The sequence below is a fragment of the Capra hircus genome, chromosome 15 (genome assembly GCF_001704415.2).
Source record: "Capra hircus breed San Clemente chromosome 15, ASM170441v1, whole genome shotgun sequence".
NCBI classification, from domain to species: domain Eukaryota; kingdom Metazoa; phylum Chordata; class Mammalia; order Artiodactyla; family Bovidae; genus Capra; species Capra hircus.
This window is the reverse complement of record NC_030822.1, coordinates 63,854,557-63,881,685: the sequence shown is the minus strand read 5'-3', so window position 1 is coordinate 63,881,685 and position 27,129 is coordinate 63,854,557. Positions and strand designations below refer to the sequence as shown.

At 38.1% G+C, this 27,129-nt stretch overlaps 1 protein-coding gene across 1 annotated transcript in view; it reads left to right on the top strand.

Annotated features, from left to right (window-relative positions):
- The window catches only part of DDX10 (DEAD-box helicase 10), a 311,750-nt gene that overhangs the window by 121,250 nt on the left and 163,371 nt on the right, over positions 1 to 27,129 (top strand). The window lies entirely within an intron of this gene.

Below are 27,129 nucleotides of genomic sequence, written 5' to 3'. Positions count from 1 at the left end.
ATTTTCACCACCCTGAAAATCCTCTCTGCTTTCCCTTTTGTATATTTCTTTCTAAGTATTTTATGATTTTTTTGATAATATATAACTGTTTTTTGAAAAAATATTAACTCATTGCTGCTGCTGCTGCTAAGTCACTTCAGTCTTGTCCGACTCTGTGCGACCCCACAGACGGCAGCCCAATAGGCTCCTCTGTCCCTGGGATTCCCCAGGCAAAAATACTGGAGTGGGTTGCCATTTCCTTCTCCAATGCATGAAGGTGAAAAGTGAAAATGAAGTCACTCAGTCGTGCCCAACTCTTAGCAACTCCATGGACGGCAGCCTACTAGGCTCCTCCATCCATGGGATTTTCCAGGCAAGAGTACTGGAGTGGGTTGCCATTGCCTTCTTCGAAATTATTGCTAGTACAGCTAACAGAATATAGCTGGTGCTTTGATTTTTGCATCCTGTAAAATTGGTAAATTTTACATGTTATTTCTATTAAGATGTCTTTTTTAGTGGGTCTTTAGGATTTTCAGTATGAACAATTTTGTCATCTGAGAGTACAGAGTTTTAATTTTTTCTTTTCAATTTCTGTTCTTTTATTCATTTTTCCTGCCTGCTGCAATGGCTAGGACCTCCAGTGTAATGTTGAATAGAAGTGGTGAGAGCACACTGTTTGCAGATGATATGATTCTCTGCAAAGAAAACCCTAAAGGTACCACCAGAAAACTACTAGAGCTAATCAATGAACATAGTAAAGTTGCAGGATATAAAATTAATACACAGAAATCCCTTGCATTCCCATACACTAACAATGAAAAAACAGAGAAATTAAGGAAAAATTCCCATTCCTTTGCAACAAAAAGAATAAAATGCTTAGGAATAAATTTACCTAAAGAAACAAAAGACATATATAGAAAACTATAAAACACTGATGAAAGATATCAAAGATGATGCAAGTAGATAAAGAAATATACCATGTTTGTGGATTGGAGAAATCAGCATAGTGAAAATGAGTATGCTGCCCAGAGCAATCTATAGATTCAACACAATCCCTATCAGGCTGCCAATATTTTTCACAGAACTAGAAAAAATAATTTCACAGTTTGTATGGAAACATAAAAAACCTTGAATAGTGAGCACAATCTTGAGAAAGAAGAATGGAACTGGAGGAATCAACCTTCCTGACTTCAGACTATACTACAAAGCTACAGTCATCAAGACAGTGTGGTATTGGCACAAAGACAGAAATCTAGATCAGTGGAACAAAATAGAAAGCCTAGAGATAAATCCACATACCTATGGACATCTAATCTTTGACAGAGGAGGCAAAGGTATACAATAGAGAAAAGGCAATCTCTTTAACAAGTGGTGCTGGGAAAACTGGTCAACCACCTGTAGAAAAATGAAACTAGAACACTTTCTAACACCATACACAAAAATAAACTCAAAATGGATTAAAGATCTAAATGTAAGACCAGAAACTATAAAACTCTTAGAGGAAAACATAGGCAGAACACTCTCTGGCATAAATCACAGCAAGATCCTCTGTGACTCGTCTCCCAGAGTAATGGAAATAAAAATAAACAAATAGGACCTAATTAAACTTAAAAGCTTTTGAGCAGCAAAGAAAACTATAAAGGTGAAAAGACAGCCTTCAGAATGGGAGAAAATAATAGTAATGAAACAACTGACAAAGAATCTCCAAAATATACAAGCAGCTTATGCAGCTCAATACCAGAAAAATAAATGACTGAATCAAAAAATGGGCCAAAGAACTAAACAGACATTTCTCCAAAAAAGACATACAGATGGCTAACAAACACATGAAAAGATGCTCAACATCACTCATTACTAGAGAAATACAAATCAAAACCACAACGAGGTACCATCTAATGCCGGTCAGAATGGCTGCCAAACAATAAATGATGGAGAGGTTGTGCAGAAAACAGAAGCAAACAGCCACTATGGAGAACAGTGTGGAGATGCCTTAGAAAACTGGAAATAGAATTTCCATACGACCCAACAATCCCACTGCTGGGCATACACACCGAGGAAACCAAAACTGAAAGAGACACATGTATCCCAATGTTCATTGCAGCACTGTTTACAACAGTTAGAGCATGGAAGCAACCTGGACGTCCGTTGCCAGATGAATGGATAAGGAAGTAGTGGTGCACATACACAATGGAATACTACTCAGCTATAAAAAAGAACACATTTGAGTCAGTTCTAATGAGGTGGATAAAACAGGAGCCAATTATACAGAGTGATGTAAGTCAGAAAGAGAAACACCAACAGTGTTTCTATTGCATGTGTATGGATTTAGAAAGACAGTAAAGATGACCCTATATGCAAGACAGTAAAAGAGACACAGATGTAAAGAACAGACTTTTGGACTATGTGGGAGTAGGTGAGGGTGGGATGATTTGAGAGAATAGCACTGAAACATGTATATTACTGTATGTAAGATAGATGACCAGTACAAGTTTGATGCATGAAGCAGGGCACTCAGAGCTGGTGCTCTGGGACAACCCAGAGGGATGGGGTGGGGAGGGAGATGGGAGGATGGTTCAGGATTGGGGGACACATGTGCACCCATGGCAGATTCATGTCAGTGTATGGCCAAAACCGCTGCAATATTGTAAAGTAATTAGCCTCCAATTAAAATTAATTAATTAATTTAAAAAAAGGAACTTAAAGTCGTGAGAGCCATCATTCTTGCCTTTTTGCTGATATCTTTATATACACAGTTGATTGGGCAGTTTTCTTGGGAAGGGCCTCACCATTCACCATGAGAACCTTTAAAATTAGAGTTTTTTCCACATAATGGCTGTGGAGAAGCTCAGAAATTCATAGCAAAAGGAGGATTTAACACACTGTTGTTGGCTTAAAGATGGTGGGGGCCAAATAAGAAGGTAGTTTTAAGGAAAAGAGAGAAAACCGTAGCTGACAGCCAGCAAGGAAATAGGGATTTCCATCCTATAAATCTCAAGGAACTAAATTCTGCCAAAAAAGTGTGTGAGCCCGGAAGCAGATTTTTCTCCAAAGGTTCCAGGTGAGAACTTGTTCTAGCCAACATCTTGATTTCAGTCTTACGGTAACACTGAGCAGAGGACTTAATCATGCTGGATAGATTTCTGACTTGGAGGATTGTAAACTGTTTGGTGGATGTTATTTTCAGTGGTTAAGTTTGTGATCGTTTGTTATGCAGCAGTGGAAAACTAATGCAACAAGGATTTCACCCAGCCCTATTTCCTTCTTTCTTGGTAATCTCCATCAGTTTCTACTTGATTTTGGTTGCCCTCCAGTGCCTTCAAAGAGTGGTTGAGTGGAGTTCATGATTGCCGTCTGTGGGAGTGCTAGTATAATATCAACTACTTTGCCACTGCTAGAGCTTGAACTCTTCATATTAATTTCGGCTTTTCCTTCTCTTTAAAAATTATTTATATGGTCTTCATATTATTGTTGTTGTTCAGTCTCTAAGTCATGTTTGACTCTTTGTGACCCCATGGACTGCAGCATGCCTGGCTTCCCTGGCCTTCACTATCTCCCAGTGTTTGTGCAAATTCATATCCATTGAGTTGGTGATACCATCCAACCATCTCATTCTCTGTTACCTCCCTTTCCTCCTGCCTTCAGTCTTTCCCAGCATCAGGGTCTTTTCCAATGAGTCGGCTCTGTGCAACAGGTAGCCAAAGTATCGGAGCTTCAATTTTAGCATCAGTTCTTCCAATGAATGGTCAGGGTTTCTTTTAGGATTGATTGGTTTGATCTCCTTGCTGTCCAAGGTTTATATTCAGTTCAGTTCAGTCACTCAGTTGTGTCCAGCTCTTTGCGACCCCATGAATCGCAGCACGCCAGGCCTCCCTGTCTATCACCAACTCCCGGAGTTCACTCAGATTCACATCCATCGAGTCAGTGATGCCATCCAGCCATCTTATCCTCTGTCGTCCCTTTCTTCTCCTGCCCCCAATCCCTCCCAGCATCAGAGTCTTTTCCAATGAGTCAACTCTTTGCATGAGGTGGCCAAAGTACTGGAGTTTCAGCTTTAGCATCATTCCTTCCAAAGAAATCCCAGGGTTGATCTCCTTCAGAATGGACTGGTTGGATATTAAATGTACAATATTTCACCCTGTTTAAGTACCATTCTCCTAATGTTAGCTATTTGGTTGTTTCTGACTTTTGCTACAAAAAGCTGCAGAGGTATATCTGGGTCTGTGTTTTGGTTTTGTTGATTTATTAGGATAAATCTGGAGTAGAGTCCCTAGGTTAAAGAGATTAGAGGAAACACTTTTGGAGGGCTGTGCTGCTTACTAGCTGTGAGACTGTGGCAAGTTAACTTCTTTGAGTCTCATTTTCAAGGAAATGGCAGCCCACTCCAGTATTCTTGCCTGGAAAATCCCATGAATGGAGGAGCCTGGTAGGCTACAGTCCATGGAGTCGCAAAGAGTCAGACACGACTGAGAGACTTCACTTTCACTTTTCACTTTTCATCTTATGTGAAAACCTAAGAAAATCTGTCCTTCGTGGTTGGAACATTAAATTATGTGGCTTATAGAAAGTGCTAGGGAAAGAGCGGATACTTAATAATAGATGAAGACATGAGGATTACAATGATAGCTACTGATGTGTTTGACATCTTGCTTTTCAAAAGTAAAATGCCAATTTACAATTGGATTTTTTTTTGCTTCTGAAATAAGTCTTCTACATAATTAATCACACAAGGAGGGACAACTACAAAATGCAGAACACAGGACAGGGTAGCTAAGTTAAAGATGAAAGAATAGACTTTATAATACTACCATATGCATATTTGGTGCTGAATCAGGTCTCCAAAAAATATAATTGTCCCATTCTCCTTAGTTTGTGCATCAAAAGGAAGTCCTTTTGAGATGACTCAGAGGGGTGGTTTCTGGACAGTTTTTTTTCTTTCCCTCTGTGCTTCAGTTTACATCTAGTATGTTTGTTCAGACCAGCAGCCTGTATTATCCAGTTTGTTTCCAGTATATAGCTGTCATTAAATAATCTGAAAATTTATCGTAGGTCTTTATCAAGTGCTAACTGGATTTGTAATTTCCCTAGTTTGTCACATCTTCCATAAATACAGTTTTCTCTGTGTCCCAAGAGACGCTATTGTATTGCTATTCATTGAAATAACATTTTCTTAGCATTCTTCTCAAGCCCTTTATTAATGTATATGCCTGGGTTATATTGTTGCAAAATGTTTTTGTTATTGATGGCTAAGTCGCTCTATTTTTATTTTGATGGGGCAATAAATAAAGGTACTTAATTCACATAAGCCTATAAATTAAATTCTCAAGAGGAAAGAAAATAATTTTAAATGCAGTTTACAGTGTGGTAACTGGTAATCCACTTGCACACAAGCTCGTTTAGTGGAATTGGATTGAATGATAAAAAAAGTTTCATAACATTATTGTTTGTCATCTGTGCTGAATGGTTTTCATGATGTTGAGCTGTATGAAGAAATTACCTCCATTCCTACTGACCCCTTCTCTTCTCCTTTCCTCCAGAGAGTAAAAGAAGAGTTTTTCCTTTGTTTTCCAAAATGATTCTGTCTGTATAGTTGAAATGGCTTTTCTTTAAAAGGGAAGCAAAGAGTCTGAGCTGCAGTTATTAGCTGTTCTAAAAGTGTAGTTGTTGTTGCAAATCAAAGAAGCATCTCTCCTGAATGTTTGTTTCCTTTCTTGAATGAATAATTTTCAGATTCCACTCCCCATCCCCAGTAGAAATAAAATTAACAGGAGAATATGAAAAGGACAACTGAATCATTCTATTTTTAATAACTCTTCAAAAGTTTTTAAAAGTTGCTTCTATAACATCATAAAGATTTTGTTGCCATTGGCCGCCATCAGAAGAGATTATTTTCAAATATTCCTGTTTGACCTCCACAAAGGTGCATTTTCTCCTCGAGAAAGCCACTGGCAAATTCAGCTAATGCAGAACCAGGAGTTCATTTGTTTAAAGAGTTGCAGCTTTAGGGCTCAAATAGAACACATCAGCTCTTTCAGTTAATTTCTGACAAGCTCAGGTGATGACTTTGATTTGTCAGATCATGTATCCTGTGGATGGTTACCTGAGAAACAACCTTTTTTCTTAGGTGTCTGCTTAGGAATTGTGATTCTTGCAGGCAATTCTGTAGAAGATTCACATTTTTTAATTTGAACGTAGAGGACTCATCCACATTCTTCAGAGCAAGCACAAGCCTCAAATTCTTCTTCCATTAATTTCATTCTGCAATCATTTTTTTAAGACCTGGATATGTTTAAAATTTACATGATCATTTTTTTTTCTCATCTGCAGTAAAATTCTAGTTAGATTATTTCTAAACCACAAATTCGCAATTTCGTTTTCCCAGGATGACTTTCTGCTTGCTTCTGTTTGATACATTTTACTCATCTACAGTAGCGTATACAGTAGTGTACCTAAGGCCACTATTCATGTACCATATTATCCTCATAACTGCAATTTTTTTACATGATAGTTTGTACATTGCTTTTATGAAAGCAATTAAGTTGGTTAATCCTATGGAGACAACAATATTCCTTTGGTCACCAGTCCATCATTATAATTGCAAACTTTTCACAGTGACCCAGTTTGCAGTGTCTACAAACCCGTAGGAGGCTGGGATCAAGGTGAAGGCAGTGCCCCTGGGGGTGAGGATAAGGAGCACTTGCATAGAACCACAGTGACTGGTCACCTTACAGGGAATGGTTAGGGCTTGCTGATCTTGTGTTCCCAGTATCCTTACTGCATGCAGATGATGAAGAGCCTGGCCTGAATGGTAGCCCCTTGGATGGTAGTGGTTACCTCCATGGAGTGCTTAACACCTAGGCTGTCATGTCTGTGGTAAAACCCAGTGGTGACAAATGCAGCTTAAACCTGGTGCACTGGCCAGCACGGGTCTACTTTTGCATGGACATAATCTTCAAAACATTGCCCCTGAGGGACATGCCTGAAACAAAGTCAGTGATCTCAGATTCTGTGAGAGCAAAGAGAAAGGAGAGACCACTTCCAGGGCCTTTATGTCCTTGATCAGGCAGCTCAGTTTGGTGACACACTGATGTCCTCTGCCGTGTCCTCAGCCTTGCCACCAAGAAGCCTTTCTGTAGCAGCTTCCCATCATTCACTGTTACGTGTTCTCTTGGAGAGGAAATGCAGAATTCTTCAAATTGGATGCTTTCTCGTCTTGTACCTTAAGTCAGAGCTGAAGTTGGGGAGTATACACCAGCAGCATAGTCTTCGTGGCCGTTGCTTTCGCTGAGTTTAGGTAGTTTGAACTGATGAACAGAACAAAGAACAAAGTGTTATTTATGTATTGTTTCATTCTGGTTTTTGATAATGTCCTTAATTCATTTCAGACTAACATTATAGTTATATCTGGGAGACAGCTTTTAAACACACAAAAAAATATGTGTAAGATGATATTATCTTATATACTTCTGTATCATTTAATTTCAAAAAGGAAACTCTAGTCATTTGAGCAGGCGCAGTCTGTTCAATAGTCAAAATTTGATGAATTTTATGAGCTTTGAAAAGATCTTTTCATGTACAGTAAAATGACATCATTCTTTGCTGGCTCCTATAAAATTGGCTTATCTTTTGTCAGCAGAATGACTGAAGTCTTGCTTCCTGTTTATAAAGCTAGAGTTTATTATCCTGAATATTGTATTACCAAGTATAGCCTTTAGGATACGTTTCATTGCAAGAAAAAGAAAACATGACCAGAGCTGTCTTAAAGTATGAGAATAATTGTTAATTGCATAATGAGAACCATGGATGAAAGTTCTACTATCAATTAATTCAACAGTGTTTTCAGAATGAAAGTTCTGTACATCTTTCTGCTAGACTTTTGTCCTTAGACTTGTCCCATAATGATTAAAAAGACACTATTACTCCAGACACTTAGTTTTTGCCATCACTTCATGGCAAGTAGATGGGGAAACAATGGAAAGAGTGATAGACTTTATTTTCTTGGGTTCCAAAATCACTGCAGATAGTGACTGCAGCCATGAAATTCAAAGATGCTTGCTCCTTGGGAGAAAAGCTATCACCAATCTAGACAGCATATTAAAAAGCAGAGACATTACTTTGCCAGCAGAGGTCCATTTAGTCAAAGCTATGGTTTTTCCAGTAGTCATGTATGGATGTGAGAGTTGGACCATAAAGAAAGCTGAGCGCAGAAGAATTGATGCTTTTGAACTGTGGTGTTGGAGAAGACTCTTGAGAGTCCCTTGGACTGCAAGGAGATCAAACCAGTCCATCCTAAAGGAAGTCAGTCCTGAATATTTATTGGAAGGACTGATGGTGAAGTTGAAGCTCCAGTGCTTTGGCCACCTGATGTGAAGAACTGACTCATTGGAAAAGACCCTGATGCTGGAAAAGATTGAAGGCGGGAGGAGAAGGGGATGACAGAGGATGAAATGGTTGGATGGCATCACCAACTCTATGGACATGAGTTTGAGCAAGCTCCAGGAATTGGTGATGAGCAGGGAGGCATGGGTTGCTTCAGTCCATGGGGTCACAGAGTTGGACATAACTGAGTGACTGAACTAACTAATTACTTCAGACAAATTAAATGAGTGTCACCATGGGGGAGTGAGGGAGTCCAGGCATTGGTCCACTTAGAATGCATGATGATTCTGTCCTGCAGCTTGGCAGGACTGAGAACAAAGTTATGCCAAGTAGGATTCACACTGGGGATTATAAACCCAGCTACCCTGAAGCGTATGGCCATTCAGTAGCTGAAGAAAGCAGTTCTTTTAGCACCGAATAATGGAGAAGAATTTGGCCAATATTGTCTGCCATGCTACAGATGATTTAAAGTGCAAAAAACAAACAATGCATTTTGAATTCATGTGTGATCATTATTATCACTTTAAAAAGCTATATAAATTGTTCTTACCCTTTGCCTTAGAGACAAATCTTTAGATAGACAGTTTTTATTAACTCAGTGAACTGCAGTACAAAAAGAATGTTTTGGTTAGGAAGGAGGCAAGAGTATTTAAAGCATACTTTCAGTCATTTGATGTGTAGATAAATATCAGTCTTTAAAGTAATTGTAAAGAAATGATCTATGTTGCCTTGTCTGAGGATTGTAGTCAACTCTTGATCAAATCAGAATTGAGTCTTCATGGGTTATATAACATGTGCTCTTTGTTGTGACTCTCTTGTTTTTTAATTTTTAGGTGCATTCTGCCTTCACCAGCATGTGCCAGAACAGAATTTATTATTATCCTGTCTAAACATTCTGTTGCTTAATGGCATTGCTATTTTCTAGATAAGACACTTTACTTGTATTCATATAGCATCTTTGACAAGCAGGTTTTCTCTTCTCTCTAGTTCACAGTAGTGTCCTTCTGAGTCTCTGTTTTGTTTTTGACTGTGAAATACCACCTTAAAAAGTACTCGCTCTCCCTCCCTCTGCTCGCAATATGTTTTTCAGTCTCTCTATTTAGTTTATCCCTAATGGTGCTTCTGGAGTTATCATCCTAAAATTTAGAGGGATCATGTCCTTTTTGCATTGCCTTATCTCCTCCTTATCTACAGAACAAAAATTCAAACTGTTAGATTTTTTTTCCCAAGCACGACCTAAAAATATTTACCATCTCACATACTCTGCTTTATACTGTGATGTTGATACTCCTCCCATGAGGAGGTGGAATCTATATATCCCTTCACTAGACTATGGGCAGATTTCTGATGGTGGTAAGACACTAATGTGACCACCTCGACAAGTCATAAAGAGTGTTAGGGCTTCTAACTGTACCTCTGGGACACTCCATGTTGGAACCGAAGTCACCATGCTGTGAGAGAGTCCAGCCAAAACCTTCCCTGCAGACCTTGCTAAACTCCCACCAGCAATTTGCTGCCCTGAGTGATCTTAGAAGTGGATCCTTCCCCCAGTTAAGCTCCCCAAGCTGATCTTTGTAGACAGAAGTGAGCTATCCCTGCCAAGTCCACCTATATTGGAAAATCATGGGGGAAGAAAAAGGTTTGTTGTTTAGTCACTAAGTCATGTCTGAGACTTTTGCAACCCCATGGACTGTAGCCCACCAGTCTCCTCTGTCCATGGGATTTTCCAGGCAAGAATACTGGTGTGGGTTGCCATTTCCTTCTCCAGGGGATCTTCCCAACTCAGAGATTGAACCGGTGTCTCCTACAATGCAGGTGGATTTCTTACTACTGAACCACCTGGGAAACTCAAGAAAAAGGTTACTTGTATTTAAAGTCACTAGATTTTTCTTTTTAAAACCAGCTTTGATGAAGTATAAGGTGTATAATTTTACAATAATGTTTGGTATACAATTCAGTGAAATTTGATAAATATTTGCAGTCTTTTCATTACTTAACAGAATCAGAATAGTTAAATCGTTTTACAAAGTTCTATTGTATACCTTAGCATTTAATTCCCTGTCACTATCCTCAGTCCCTGGTAACCACTAATCTATTACTAGAGTTTTGCCTTTTTCAGAATGGAAAATTGGTTTCTGTACTCATTTATAGCTATTATAAATATACCTGTTATGAATATTCAAGTATAAATCTTTTTGTGGACATCAGTTTTCACTGGTAAAGAATGGGATTTTTCAGTTATATAGTAGTATAGGGCCTTGCTATATGGCTCAGCAGGTAAAAATCTTCCTGCAATCCAGAAGACACACGAGACTCAGGTTCAAACCCTGGGTTGGGAAGATCCTCTGGAGAAGGAAATGGCTGCCGCTCCAGTATTCTTGCCTGAAAAATCCCATGGACAGAGGAGCCTAGTGAGCTACAGCCAGTGGGTTGCAAAGAGTTGGACACGACTGAGTGACTAAACACAGCACAGGTGGTAGTATATGCCTGATTTTTAAAACTGTTTTCCAAAGTAATTTTTCCAGCGGTGTGTGGGACTTTTAGTTTCCTTGTGTTTCTGCTAGTTCTTGTTATTGCTCTTTATTTATTTTTTTTAAGTACACCAGTTCTCATGGATATAAAGGCAACTCATTCATGTTTTAATTTGCACAGACTTAATGACTAATAATATTCACATCCTTCATGTGTTTGCCATTTCTGTCATGTTAAAAAAAATGGGTTGTATATCTCTTTAGTACTTAGTTTTAAGATTTCTTATATACAAGGTTGGCCAAAAAGTTCATTTGAATATTTGAACCCAATATTTGGGATGGGCTTCCCTGGTAAAGAATCTGCCTGACAATGCAGGAGACGTGGGTTTGATCCTTGAGTCGGGAAGATCCCCTGGAAAAGAAAATGGTAACCCACTCCAGTATGCTTGCCTAAGTATTCCCATGGATAGAGGAGCCTGGTGGGCTAGAGTCCATGGGGTTGCAAAAGAATCAGACACAATTTAGCAGCTAAACAACAACAACAACAAAATATTTGGGATATGTTTCCTATCAGGTAAATAGTAATGTAAATATTTTCTCCTGTTTCCTAGGTTGTTGTCTTTTCACTTTCTTGATGAAGTCTTTGGAAGCACAAAGTTCATAATTTTGGTCAAATACAGTTTATCATGTTTTTCTTTTGTGGTTCATGTCTTTTGTGTTTCTTCCAAAAAAAAAAAAAAAATCAAAACCAAGCAAAACGCAAATAAAAACTTTGCCTAAACAAGATAACAAAGATTTTTCTCCTGTATTTTCTTCTAGAAGCTTTATATTTTTAGCTTGTGCATCTAGGGGTATGACCCATTTTGGTTTAATGTATATGGTGTGTGGCAGATTTCATTGTTTGCATGTGGATATCAAATATTTTCAGCTACATTTATTTCTTAAAAAGATCATCTTCTCATTGAAATATCTTGGCACCTTTCTTGAAAATCATTTGACCATGTTTATATGGTTACATTTCTGGAGTATATTTTGTTCTGTTATTTTCGTTTGATTATGCATCTGTCCTTGTGCCAATATCTATTCTCTTAATTACTGTAACTTTATTATCAATCTTGAAATCAGTTAGTGTTAAGTTCTACAACATTTGTATTTTATTCAAAGACATTCTAACTATTCCAGATCTTTGCATTTCCATATATATATTTTATGATAAGCTTTTATTTACTATGAAAAGGATTGCTAGAATGAAGATTATATTGAATATATTGATCAATTTACTGACAGTGACATCCTTAAGATATTGTTTTTTTCATTCTGTATGTCCATTTACTTAGTCCTTTTTGTGGTGTTTAGCAGTTTTCAGTGTATAAATCTTGCACACATTTTATAAATTTATTCTTTGCACTATTTGTAGTAGTCCAAATGGGGTTCAGTTACTAAAGAACACTCAAAGTGTGCAAAATTAGAATTTATTGCAAGGGAAAGATTATAGCAACAAGATTAGAACAATAAAGATATGCATTGCAGCCAGAGGCTCCCTCATTACAAGAGGTTTAGAAGAGCTGGACATGACCTCTGACTGTCCTCTCTGTTGATCATATGATCACTTTTTCTCTCAGATCAGGTGCCACTAATGTGTGCACAGAACCATGTAACCCCCACTGGAGCCTAGACTTATATTACATATACTCTGTTTATCAAGTAGGCATAGTTTTTCCCATAACCAGCCCCAAAGGTAGAGCCTTCTATGGTTTTTCACTCAGACCAGATGGAAATCATCAGATTTCACTTATTAATAAACATTGTTGACAGTCTGGTACAGACTACCCTGAAATTCACCTTCAGCCTATCAGCACAAAGCAGCACTATCAAGCCATACATTTCTTATCTTGACAGGGATCAACGCCGTACAGGTACATTTTTACTTCAGCAAAACAGCTCAGGCTAATTCCCGGTATGCTGTAATTGAACCACATCCCTAAACTTTTCTTTGTTCCTATTACAAATGGTTATTCTAAAAAACTTCTGTTTCCAATATGTATTGCTTTTATATGTAAACAAAACATTCTTTTTGTATATTGACCTTATATCCTTGCTAACTCGTTACTTTTATATCCTTATGACCTTGCTAACTCATTACTTTTAATAACTTCTTGTAGATTTCATAGAAATTTTTACATTGAAAATCATGCAGTCTTCGAATCAGGGTAGTTTTTCTTCTTTCTTATAAATCTGTATGCCTTTTATTTCTTTTTCTTGCCTTGTTGCATTCACTGAGAACTCTAGTATAGTGTTGACTAAAAGTGATGACAGCATTCTTTCTGATCTCAGAGGTAAAACATCCAGTATCTCAGCATTAAGTAAGGTGTTGTCTCTAGGATTTTTGTAGATATTCTTTATCAGGTTGAAGTACTCTTCCTTTTATTCCCAGTTTTTATCATGAGTGGGTACTGAATTTTGTCAAATGCCTTTTTTGCTTTCACTAAGACACATTAAGACAGTCATTTGGTTCCTTTGGTGGAGACATGGGTGGGGTATGTCAGTCTGTTAATATGGTAAACTTGTATTGAATTTTGAATGTCCTAGAATAGACTCTCTTGACCATGATTCTTTTTATGTATTACTTTGTTCAATTCGAAAACATTCTCAAGAATTTTTGCTTCTGGGTTTATGAGACTCATGAGTCTGTAGTTTTTTTTTTTTTTTTTTGTAATGCCTTTGTCTAATTAGGGTATTAGGTTAATGCTTGACTACAGAATGATTTGTAGCATGTTTCTTCTTTAGTATTTTGCATGACTTTGTATAGCATTGTTACCCATTTCTTATGTTTGGTCTAACCAATGAAGCCACATGGACTTTCTTTGTGGATAGGTTTTTAAACTACAAATTCTTTTTCTCTAATAAATATATAGCTATTCAGGTTATGAAATTTCACCATTCTATTTAACTTGCTGAATTTTTTGTTATAGAAGTTTTAGTAATGTTTTCTTGCTAACCTTTTACTGTCTGTGTGATCTGTAGTGATGTTTTCTCTCTCATTCTTGATTATATGAGTTTTGTTTACTCTCTTTTTTCCTAGTCAGTTTTATTAACCTTTCAAAGAGCTTTCTTTCATTGATTTTCAATAAAGACATTGTTTTTATATTTTTTGTTATAGAATTTATATAGAATTCAATAGTAAGTTAAAACAAAAAGGCATACAGAGAATTCTCATTATTTGGATGGCAAATTTAACCTTTTTTAAATATAAAATTTCCTCTATAATGTGGTTTGAGTATTTATATTTCATCATAATTTACATGTTTATTAATATGCTTTAGATAATTCTAGTCTCATTTTCTTTTGGTATATAAAAGGAGAAGGACTCTTTAAGTTCATTTGTCTGATTTAGAGATTTCTTTTAACCTCACTTCAGGGCTTTTTCCCATGCTGCAGTGAAGACGATGCAAAGGAATCCATACTAGGATTTAACAGAATGAATAAATGGTTTCTATTACAAAAAGAGCCACTCTAGGAAATGGAACTCTACCTAGTAAATATGGGCTTACTTAGTACATTTACCATGTGACTGGAGTTATCACAATTTTGTTTGTAAAATCTTTCAGAATTTCCTCTGTCATCACTTTAACTCAAATTCTGGAAAATGTAAATACTTCCATTGTGCTTGACCAACAGCGAGTAACAGTAGTGGTTATTTACTGACCTTTTCAGATATTTTTAGATGAGGAAAGGTATAAATAAGTAAAGCAACTCTTTGATTTCTGATAAATGGTCTGGAGGCTGAAGAGCCATAGAAAGGGACTCATTCTGCATCTTGTGCAGTTTACTGTCCCTTTATCTGCTTGCTCAGCCACTCCTTAATAATGATCCCAAGGGAGCAGACTCATGCTATATCCTTCCTCTTATACCCATGCTAGAAATCTTAACTACTTCATCCTTGAACTAATCCCTGAAATTACTACTTCTCTCAATTTTTATAAACAGTTTTTCTCGACTCTCTACTTCCACTTCTCCCTTCCATCTAATTTCTTTTGATATATTGTTGTCATTAATCTTGCTAAAAACATTGCAGTTATATCACTCTTTTGCTCTCCAGACTTTTACAGAATAAAATGTTCTAAAACTCTTCATCCCTAATAAATGCTTTTTCTAGTTTCACCATCTTGGAACACGGACTCGTCCTCAGTTATTGACAATTTCTGTCATATTAAAAAAAAATACATTAGTAATATTTTAAAACACATGAAGTGGCCCCCCTTAACTGTTTTTAAGTATACTATTCAGTATTGTTAAATTCACATTGTTGTGCAACCAGTCTCCAGAACCTTTTCATCGAACTGAAATTCTATTTATTAAATAGTAACATCACAGTATTTGTCTTTTTGAGACTAGCTTATTTCATTTAGCATAATGTTTTTATGATTCATCCATGTTGAAGCATGTATCAGTTTCCTTCCTTTTTAAGGCTAAATATCAGGTCTCTTTTTAAGACCAGGTTTTTTTTTATAGGAAGAGGGTTGAAGATGTTAGAATATTAAATATGTGAGAAGAATTACTATAGTTAGAAGATAGGGTTGTAGGGGGAAGATTCTGAGGCTTCTGAAACTTTCAACTTTGCTTGTCCTACTTATATAGGGTAGCAGAATATGCCATCCCAAAGCATGCCACGGGGATGTAAGGATTATTCTGAGTCAAGGGCATGTAAACAGATCCAAGGCCATTCTGACCTTTCTTTTTCTTCTTGAGAGCAAGAGGTAAAGTCTTATGTCAAAGGTACCATCCTGATACCAGATGAAAGGAAACCATTCTTACTGTTAGAGAGTGGCAATCTGTGTGAACAGACCTTGTTACTCACTCTCACCTTCCTACTCACTTTTCCACAATTAACTGCTCTAGCCCAAATCCTTTGTCTTGTTTTCACAGTTTACTGCTCTTTGTCCAACCCCATACATGAGCTTTGGGCCCTAACTACTTTGGGTCTTTATTTTCCTTTGAAGGCTTTCAGAAAGATACAAAACAATTACTAAATAAAATTTATGTGTTTTTCTCCTGTTACTGTGTCTTGTGTCATTGTTCTTAGCCCAGCTGGAAAGAGGGTAGAGGAGAAATTTTACCCTTCCATTCAATCTTGTTTCCCATTTACTGAGTTTCTTCTAGGTATTAGTAGTGCCTGGGTTTTCAGTTTTTTTTTTTTTTTTTTTAAGTAAAATCTCATCTCAGAGCATGTTTACTTGTAATTAATAAGCATGTGTGTGTATTTAGTTGCTAAGTCGTGTCCACCAGGCTTCCCTGTCCTTCATTATCTTCACTTTAATAGGTATACAGTTCAATAATGTTATCTACTGTTTTAGGAATCACCTTTTCTTTGTAGTCTTTGAATATTTGTTTTTATTCGTTTCACTGAAGAGCTGTTAAAACTGAGGATCCTATTTGTAGGGCAGAAATAGAGATGCAGACACAGAGAAGGGACTTGTGGACACAGTGAGGGAAGGAGAGGGTGGGATGGATTAAGAGAATAGCATTGAAATATATACATTGCCATGTGTAAAATAGATAGTGGGAAGTCCTTATATAATGCAGGGAGCTTAGTCTGGTGCTTTGTAATGACCTGGATGGGTGGGATGGGAATGGGTGGGAGGCAGCTTCAAGAGGGAGGGGACACATGTATACTTATGGTTGATTCATGTTGTCATACAGCAGAAATCAGCACAACATTGTAAAACAATAATCCTCCAGTTAAAACAAACAAACAAACTAACTAATGGAAATGTCTTTTTGGACTCATGATAACCCAGATGACCTGAAAAATAAGTTATTTCTTTGGAGTTCTCTTAGTGATAGATAAGCATGCAGGTGACAAAGCTTACTTTACTTGTTATAAATATTCTAAAAAGTTCAGCCTTCAATTTGGACTTAGCTTTTTCACCCCTACTGATTGTGTAATAAAATGCTGGTCTCCTGAAAGGGTTAGTTCTTGGCCTCCTTGAACAGGAACTATCCTAAGAAATTTTTGGGGACAAATCTGATCACTTTATACTTCCAGAGTATGCCCTTGTCTTTTCCTATATGTGAATTCTAAGCTATTGTAAGCTACTAAATGCTTTGCAGTATGATTCAAATCTATTTCATGTCCTGTTTCTTGCCAGACTCCCAATTCCCTCCCTACTCACTTTCATCCCTGCCTTCATCTCCACAAAATGACTTAGAATTCTCCAAATGTGGCCTTATACTTTCCCTAGCCTAGCAAATAAGATTCTCCCTGTTTGGAATACCCTATTCTTGTTTCTCTGTATCTGGTGAAATCTGTCTATTTGATGGAAGCCTCTGTCAGAGTTTCTTATCTGAACCTCAGAACTCAATGATTTAAGTGACTGTTTCTCAGTTTTTTAAAGATAGTGTGTGAAAAAAAAAATAAAGATGGTGTATGAAAATTATCATTCTAGATATATACAGACAAAGTTAATTTATTACCTTCAATAGATGCTTTAGGATATTAGGAATTAATTTTTCTTTCGAGAGACCGCCCCCCCCCGCCCCCCCTTCCCAGCCGCCAAATACATTAGAGAAGGAAATGGCAACCCACTCCAGTGTTCTTGCCTGGAGAATCCCAGGAACAGAGAAGCCTGGTGGGCTGCTGTCTATGGGGTCACACAGAGTTGGACACGACTAAAGTGACTTAGCAGCAGCAGCAGCCACTAAATACCGTCTAGTCTGAATTTGTTCCCTTCTATTGCTCTTGCACAAATTTTACACTCCTTTGAAACATTTGTCACATTATAATTATTTGTTTGTACATTATATGTTATGTTCTGTTAGCTTTTCTATTTAGTCTGGGCATCTAGAGAACCGAGCCTGTCTTTTAGGACTCGGCACCATGCCTGATATAGCACAGATGGTCAATAAATTTTAGTGAATATAAATAGATACAGATGCTGAGGATTATACTGACTTAAAGTGATTTAGATTTATTTTTTTCAGCACAACTATAGTCTACATTGTTCATTCCCTTTTCTAATTTATTTTTGTATTTGCTTTCTTTCTTGAGTACCTTAATATTTACTGCCCTATTTTCTAGTTGACTCTGTATCACAGATTAGAATTTTACTGTTCTTTGTGGATGCTTTGTCTGCCTAAATAGAGTTAAGTGCTCCTAGTGAGGGCTTCCAGGGTGGATCAGTGGTAAAGAATCTGCCTGCAGTACAGGATGCGAGTTTGATCCCTCGGTCAAGAAGATTCCCTGGAGAAGGAAACAGCAACCCACTCCAGTATTCTTGCCTGGGAAATCCCATGGACAGAGGAGTCTGGGAGGCTGTAGTCCATGGGTTCGTAAAAGAGTTGGACACAATTAGCGACTGAACAACAACAATGAGAACCTATTGGTATAGATTTCTGGAATCTCTAGTGTCAGATTTATAAGAATTGACAGTTACATGAAAAGTTATATGTGAGATGATGTTTTTGCCTACTTTTGTTTGAATATAATGTTGCTTTTCTAGTATTTATAATTTTTGTGTTATCCCCATTTTCTTAGTTGATTATGTTCTCTGTACATTATTATATTTACCCTTTAAATGTTTGTTCTGTGAATTGATTTCTCATCCAGGTGGTAAACTAATTTCCCTCCATTCTTTTTTGCATCCCTGTATGTAGAGATGGAAATAAATGTGTGCTAAGTCACTGTAGTTGTGTCTGACTCTTTGCAACCTCATGGACTGTAGCTGCTGGGTTCCTCTGTCCATGGGATTCTCCAGTCAAAAATACTGGAGTGGGTTGCCATGCCCTCCTCCAGGGGATTTTCCCCACCCAGGGGAAAGGAATTAAACCCACATCTCTTACGTCTCCTGCATTGGCAGGCAGGTTCTTTACCACTAGCACCACTTGGGAAATAGATACTTATTATTATTTAATGTCATGTTATTAAGTATATGCTGTGTTCATGAAGAACAGAAAAGTTAATCATTTGAATTGATAGAACCACATGGGGTTCTTTTTCAGCCTCTGGAGGATAGTGACAGTGCAGCTTCGCTTTGTGGAAAAGACCCCGTGGTTGTTAGATTTTGTACTTTGGAATGTCAGAATGCATTCTTTGAATGCCATAGTGTGATTGTTTTAATTTTTGTGAAGCAGATATTTCACTAGACCATAGTTTTCTGACAGAATTAGAATAAAACAAGTTTATCTTCACATCTCCCTACATGCCTAGCCACAGAAGATAAAAGGACACATTCCCTATTTTGTTAACTAGTTTCTGTTCTGTTGTGTTGTCTTTCTCCTCTCCTTAAAGCTTGAGATGTGTGCTTTTTTGAGGTTGATTAGAAACGTTTTCAAAGTGTCTGAGTTGGCAAAATTTTAAACTATTCCAGGATTGGAAGTAGCTTGGCATGTGTAGAGACGACCACATCACTAGCAAACTAAGCTGTCAGATCTGTGAATTCCTGACTATATTACGTTTCCTGAATTTATTCTTAACTTTTTATAGTCTCAGTTTTCTCTTGTTTTGAAATATATTAATATTCAGTTCAGTCAGTTCAGTCACTCAGCCGTGACCAACTCGGTGACCCCATGGACTGCAGCACACCAGGCCTCCCTGTCCATCACCAACTCCCAGAGTTTACCCAAACTCATGTCCATTGAGTCGGTGATGCCGTACAACCATCTCATCCTCTGTCGACCCCCTCTCCTTCTGCCCTCAATCTTTCCCAGCCTCAGGGTATTTTCAAATGAGTCAACTCTTCGCATCAGGTGGCCAAAGTATTAGAGTTTCAGCTTCAACATCAGTCCTTCTAATGAACACCTAGGAGTGATCTCCTTTAGGATGGACTGGTTGGATCTCCTTGCAGTCCAAGGGACTCTCAAGAGTCTTCTCCAACATCACAGTTCAAAAGCATCAGTTCTTCTGCGCTCAGCTTTTTTTTATAGTCCACCTCTCACATCCATACATAACTACTGGACAAACCAGAGCCTTGACTATATGGATTTTCGTTGACGAAGTAATGTCTCTGCTTTTTAATATGCTATCTAGGTTGGTCATAACTTTCCTTCCAAGGAGTAAGCGTCTTTTAATTTCATGGTGCAGTCACCATCAGCAGTGATTTTGGGGCTCCAAAAAAGAAAGTCTGCCACTATTTCCACTGTTTCTGCAACTGTTTCCCATGAAGCGATGGGACCAGATGCCATAATTTTAGTTTTCTGAATGTTGAGCTTTAAGCCCACTTTTTCACTTTCCTCTTTCACTTTTATCAAGAGGCTCTTTAGTTCTTCTTCACTTTCTGCTGTAAGGATGGTGTCATCTGCATATCTGAGGTTATTGATATTTCTCCTGGCAATCTTGATTCCAGCTTGTGTTTCATCCAGCCCAGCATTTCTCATGATGTACGCTGCATATAAGTTAAATAAGCAGGGTGACAATATACAGTCTTGATGTACTCCTGTCCCTATTTGGAACCAGTCTGTTGTTCCATGTCCCGTTCTAATTGTTGCTTCATGACCTGCATACAGATTTCTCAGAAGGTAGGTCAGGTGGTCTGGTATTCCCATCTCTTTCAGAATTTTCCACAGTTTATTGTGATCCACACAGTCGTGGCATAGTCAATAAAGCAGAAATAGATGTCTCTCTGGAACTCTCTTGCTTTTTTGATGATCCAGAAAATGTTGGCAATTTGATCTCTGGTTTCTCTGCCTTTTCTAAAACCAGCTTGAACATCTAGAAGTTCACGGTTCACATACTGTTGAAGCCTGGCTTGGAGAATTTTGAGCATTACTTTAATAGCGTGTGAGATGAGTGCAATTGTGCGGTAGTTTGAGCATTCTTTGGCATTGCCTTTCTTTGGGGCTGGAATGAAACTGACCTTTTCCAGTCCTGTGGCCACTGCTGAGTTTTCCAAATTTGCTAGCATATTGAGTACAGCATTTTCACAGCATCATCTTTTAGGATTTGAAATAGCTCAACTGGAATTCCATCACCTCCACTAGCTTTGTTCATAGCGATGCTTTCTAAGGCCCACTTGACTTCACATTCCAGGATGTCTGGCTCTATGTGAGTAATCACACCTTGTGATTATCTGGGTCACGAAGATCTTTAATTATATTAATAATTTTATTAGTTATTACGAGGGATTATTTATCCATCCTAATCCCACAGATTTAAAGTGGCTTAAAAAATACTTCTAAATGTAACAAAGTAGAAAACATCAGGCAAAGTATAGATAGAATAGAAATGACCAGTGGGAAATTTAACATACAGGTCATGCAAGGTTTCACCTGGTTATTATTATGGATCAGGAATTTGACTCTGAGATCTTAACTGCCGAAATTAAAAGGAAACAGTTTTTCCATACAGAGAGAATTTTCTTCTACTCTAAAGAAACGCAGCTTTTCCTTGCAATTCAACAATTGTCCCACAGTACGTAAAAGTATTATAATACATTTTATATGGCAATTTTCAATACCTGTCTTAAGTAAATTGGAGAGATGATGCCAGGGATAAGTTTAGGCATGGCGACTCTGTAGAAACCTATAAGATACTCATGCACATTCACACTTGTGCCTTCCCTCTGTGTGCCGCCCCCACCTCCCCCCAGTGCTTGCATACTTCTCTGAGTTCAGTGGGGCTTACTTAGATTGTCAAGGTATAGCAGCTGTTTTCAGACAAAGCAGTGAATTACAACTTACCATTCTTAAAATGGTTAGTTCATTCCAAAGTTAGTTAAAAATCATGCAGATGCTCTGCCTTTAGCTGAAAGAGCCTTACTCATATAAATAACTGATATAAATAACTCATATAAATGCTCATATGAATAACTCATATAAATAACTGATAATAGTATTATTTTGATCAAATCACTCTGATAGTTTGTGGTCTTTATTAGGAAGTTTTGATGTCTAGCATCTTAGATTCAGAATTAATGAGGCAAATTATTAGTGAGTTTCATAATATGTTAACTCCAGAAATCTTACTACATGAATAGAGTTAATTGCATTTACTAGAGAAAATTCACATCAGTTCAACCTGTTTACTTGATTAGATTGAAATTAAATATTTTTGAAATTCAGTTCAGTTCAGTCGCTCAGTCGTGTCCGACTCTTTGCAACCCCATGAATTACAGCACGCCAGGCCTTCCTGTCCATCACCAATTCCCGGAGTTCACTCAAACTCACGTCCATCGAGTCAGTGATGCCATCCAGCCATCTCATCCTGGGTCATCCTCTTCTCCTCTTGCCCCCAATCCCTCCCAGCATCAGAGTCTTTTCCAATGAGTCAACTGTTCGCATGAGGTGGCCAAAGTACTGGAGTTTCAGCTTTAGCATCATTCCTTCCCAAGAACACCCAGGGCTGATCTCCTTCAGAATGGACTGGTTGGATCTCCTTGCAGTCCAAGGGACTCTCAAGAGTCTTCTTCAACACCACAGTTCAAAAGCATCAATTCTTCGGTGCTCAGCTTTCTTCACAGTCCAACTCTCACATCCATACATGACCACTGGAAAAACCATAACCTTGACTAGACGGACCTTTGTTGGCAAAGTAATGTCTCTACTTTTAAATATGTTTGAAATTAGTTTTAGTTAAATCTTTTATTAGGATCGTTGTTGAGTTATTAATGATTCAACCAAATCCTTCAAATTATTGTATGGTGTAAATAACTCAAGTTTTTGGAGAAGAGCCAGTTTAGGATATGTTTTAAGTAGTCTTGGTCAGTGATAGCATACTAACTTGCAAATAGCCACATTGAGTCCTAAAGATTCATTTCATGTTTCACTAATACTTGTTTCTTTTGAACTTAACCACTTCTGTTCTTACACTGAGGCATTGTTTTGGCATAAGGAAGAAAATAATTTGAGACATGGAACACAGTTATTATGCATCCTGTCAATATGTTTTCCCTAAATAGAGTTGATTTTGGGGTTTCTATTGGGGGGGAAATGATTTGGCAGTATGGTGCAATGTTTTTGTAACACATCACTAATCATGAGATGAGTTTGTTTTCTTAGAGCCTTTCCTTTCTCTTTTTTTCTTCCATTGTTGTGATTTTGTTTTCAGATTGTCTTCTTTTATTACTATAACTGTCTTTAGTCTGCATGGCTGTCCTTTTGCTTGCCTGTTTTGTCCTATATGTGCTGTCTCTTTTGTTCCTAGTCTTCCTTGAATCGTGTCACATAACTTTCATTAACCCCCCACCCAATTTTATTTCACCTCTGTCCGTACAAGATTACTATTTCTTTTTCCTAAAGTGACATAAGAAAATTCAGATTTTTTTCATAGACATATTCAAGGGTAACACTGGAACTTGGAAAAAAGGATTTAGGTTGGGATTTTGACTAATATTAATTGCTTATGCGATTTGAAAGGGCTTCCCTCCTAGCTCAGTCAGTAAAGAATCTGCCTGCAATGCAGAAGACATGGGTTCAATTCCAGGATCAGGAAGATCCCCTGGAGAAGGAAATGGCAACCCCATCCAGTATTCTTGGCTGGAGAATTCCATGGACAGAGGAACCTTGCGGGCTACAGTCCATGGGGTCGCAAGAGTCGGACACGACTGAGTGACTTTCACTACTTCACTACTATGAGATTTGAAAGATGCATTAATTTTTTAGTGAAGAGTAATTTTCTTGGTTTCTATTAGACTTGTGCAAAAGTAATTGCAGTTTTGCATTGTTGAACTTTGCTGTTTGATATTGGAATTCATTCTTAATGTGGTACTGTTGGACATCATTTTAATGTGCATTTCTCACTTTATGTTTTTTTTGCTAATGACTTGCTGTTTAGTTTATATTTATTTTAGACTAGGGAAATGATGTTAGAGAAAAAGCAAATTTGAGCAGTTTCCTTATTTGAGTTCAAAATGGGTCATAAAGCAGCAGAGACAACTCAGCATCAACAACACGTTTGGCCCAGGCACTCCTAGTGAATGTACAGTGCAGTGGTGGTTTAAGAAGTTTTGCAAAGATGACAGCCTTGAAGATAAGAAGCACAGTGGCTGGCCATCAGAAGTTGACAAGGACCAGTTGAGAGGATCTTTGAAGCTGTTCCTCTTACAGCCTCATGAGAAGTTGCTGAAGAACTCAGTGTCAGCCATCCTATGGTCGTTCTCTACTTGAAGCAAACTGGAAAGATGAAAAAGCTTGGTAAGTCGGTACCTCGTGAGCTGACAGCAAAAAAAAAAAAAAAAAAAAAAGTTGTTTTGAAGTGTTGTCTTCTCTTATTTTATGCAACAACAGTGAACCATTTCTTGATCAGATTGTGATGTGTGATGAAAAGTGGATTTTAAAGGACAACCAGCAACAGCCAGCACAGTGGTTGGACCAAGGGGGAAGCTCCACAGCACTTCCTAAAGCCAAACTTGCACCAAATAAAGATCATGGTCACTGTTTGGTGGTGTACTGCCAGTCTGATCCACTACAGCTTTCTGAATCCCAGGGAAACCATTACATCTGAGAGTATGCTTAGCAGATTAGTGAGATGAACCAAAAACGGCAATGCCTGCAGCCAGCATTGGTCAACAGAAAGGACCCAATTGTTCTCCACAGTGCCTGACTGCATGTTGCACAATCAGCATTTCAAAAGTTGAATGAATAGGACTACGAAGATTTGCTTCATCCTCCATATTCACTTGACTTCTCAGCAACCTCTTCAAACATCTTGACAACTTTTTTCCAGGGAAAACTCTTCCACAACCAGCAGGAGGCAGAAAATGCTTTCCATGCATTTGCCGAATCCTGAAGCATGGATTTTTATGTTACAGAAATAAACAAACTTATTTCTCATTGGCAAAAATGTGTTTAACAGTTCCTATTTTGATTAATAAAGATGTATTTGAGCCTAGTTATAATGATTTAAAATTCAGTCTGAAACTGCAATTACCTTTGCACCAACCAATATTAATGTAATTTATTCTTTTAAATATGCAGAGAAAAGATAGCAACAGGTGTCCCATTGCAACACGTGTATACTTTATTTAGTGAATTCTCTATCACAGGATTTGCTCAAGTAGAAACTGCATTTCAGTCTCAGAGAGGTTATAGGCTCCCGCATTTGGAAAGTAAACTAAAGTTTCCTACAAACAATGTTCCAAAAGTTTTTACATCAGTGACACTGTGGAGTTCTGAGAAGAGCATAAGCTTCAGTGTTTGAGATTATAAAATTGAGTTAGATGGGTCTGTGTTTAGAACCTGACTCTATCTCTTTTAGCAGGATACTTGTTTAATTTAATTCATTTTGTTTAATTCCTGTGAGATGCAGGAAATACCTTAAAATGAAAGTTGTGAGAAGTAAATGAAATGTAAAACATCTAGCATGGTGTCTGGCAGATGGCATTTGTAATTAGATGCTGCTGCTGCTAAGTCACTTCAGTCATGTCCGACTCTGTGCGACCCCATAGACAGCAGCCCACCAGGCTCCCCCATCCCTGGGATTCTCCAAGCAAGAACACTGGAGTGGGTTGCCATTTCCTTCTCCAGTGCATGAAAGTGAAAAGTGAAAGTGAAGTCGCTCAGTCGTGTCCGACCCTCAGCGACCCCATGGACTGCCCCCTTCCAGGCTACTCCATCCATGGGATTTTCCAAGCAAGAGTACTGGAGTGGGGTGCCATTGCCTTCTCCGTCTAATTAGCTACTGTTCTATAAACTTCTCAAAGAAAGGTTTAGTGACCTGATTTACTGGTAAGTCCATCTGGGTTGGCACTTGTCATGTATTGGAACTTAAGACAAATTTCACAGTATCATGGCATGGGTTAAGAAATTGGCTTTATTGGAAACAGGGTACCTCTTATGGGGAAGAGCCAGAATCAGCAAGGAGAAGGTAAGGCACTGGTTTCCTGTCATTTTGTTATTCCACACAGAGGGATGCCAGAGCTTTGACAGTCCGCTCGATATAAAGCGTAGGCAGGTCTTCTGTCCTATATATTATTCTGTCTTATAGAGAACAAGTGGTAGATCAACCTTATCCGTGAATTGTCACACAGACAGCTTAGGAATCAGACAGAATATAGTGGACGCCTGTAGTCATCTAAAAGTTCATCTGTCCAGCATGTGGCGACCTGAGGCCCAGGGGAAGTTGGGTTTGCCTTGCTAAGGGAAGAAGCTCTCATTTTGTCTCTCCTGCTGGGAGAAGGGGGTGAAGTAATGTTTCCACCTCACTGATGAGGCACCCAGAGTGACTCCTGACTACATTTACAGACAAGTTGTGCTCCTTGCATCATAACCAGGGTCAATGAATCCATTTTCTCAATGAGTAAGAGTCAAGTGTGAAATATCATGCTGTTTATGTTGATGTTGGAATAGGTAACAGAAGAATGCCTTTCAGCGTCTTTGAATGAATGTTGCTCTCAACAAAAATTTGTCTCGATTTGGCTAGTCTCAGCTTAGCTTCACAAATTATTGGTTGTCAGGCACTTACTTAAAGAATTAAACAGCCAGTAAGATGAAGTCCATATCCTCAGGGAGTTTGGCATGGTGCCTAAAGAGGAGTAAAATAAACGTAGAAGAACTTTTAAAAAATATTTATTTATTTATTTGGCTACATCGGGTCTTGGTTGTGACACACGAAGATCTCTCCTTGTGGCGCAGGCTTCTCTATACGTAGTTGTGACATGCAGGCTTAGTTTGCTCTACAGCATAGGGGATCTTAGTCCCCCAACCAGGGATCAGATCTGTGTTCCCTGCCTTAGAAGGCAGATTCCTAAGCAGTGGACGGCCAGGAAGTTCCTAGAAGTGGAAGAATTTCTTAAAAGGAGAAGTAGAGTATAACAAAACCATGAAACATAATCACCAGAAGACTGAGGAAGAAAATGAGAAAATGTCTCAAAAGATAGCAAATGTTGAAACTTTTTATTTTCAAAACTGTAATTGGTACTACCAAATGAGGGCTTCCCTGATAGATCAGTCGGTAAAGAATCCGCCTGTAATGCAGGAGACTTTGGTTTGATTCCTGGGTCGGGAAGATCTGCCAGAGAAGGGATAGGCTACCCACTCCAGTATCGTTGGGCTTCCCTTGTGGCTCAGCTGGTAAAGAATCTGCCTGCAATGCAGGAGACCTGAGTTTGATCCCTGGTGTTGGGAAGATCCCCTGGAGAAGGGAAAGGCTACCCATTACAGTATTCTGGCCTGGAGAATTTCATGGACTGTCAAAAAGAGTCGAACATGACTGAGTGACTTTCACTACCAAAGAAAGTAATAAACATCTATTAACTTTATAATGCAAAATAATAAAGTATTTTATTATTTTAAAGATGAAAAAGCAAGAAAATACAGCATGAACTTATCTGCATTTTTAAATAGTCTGTGTGATGGATAAATGCCACTTAAA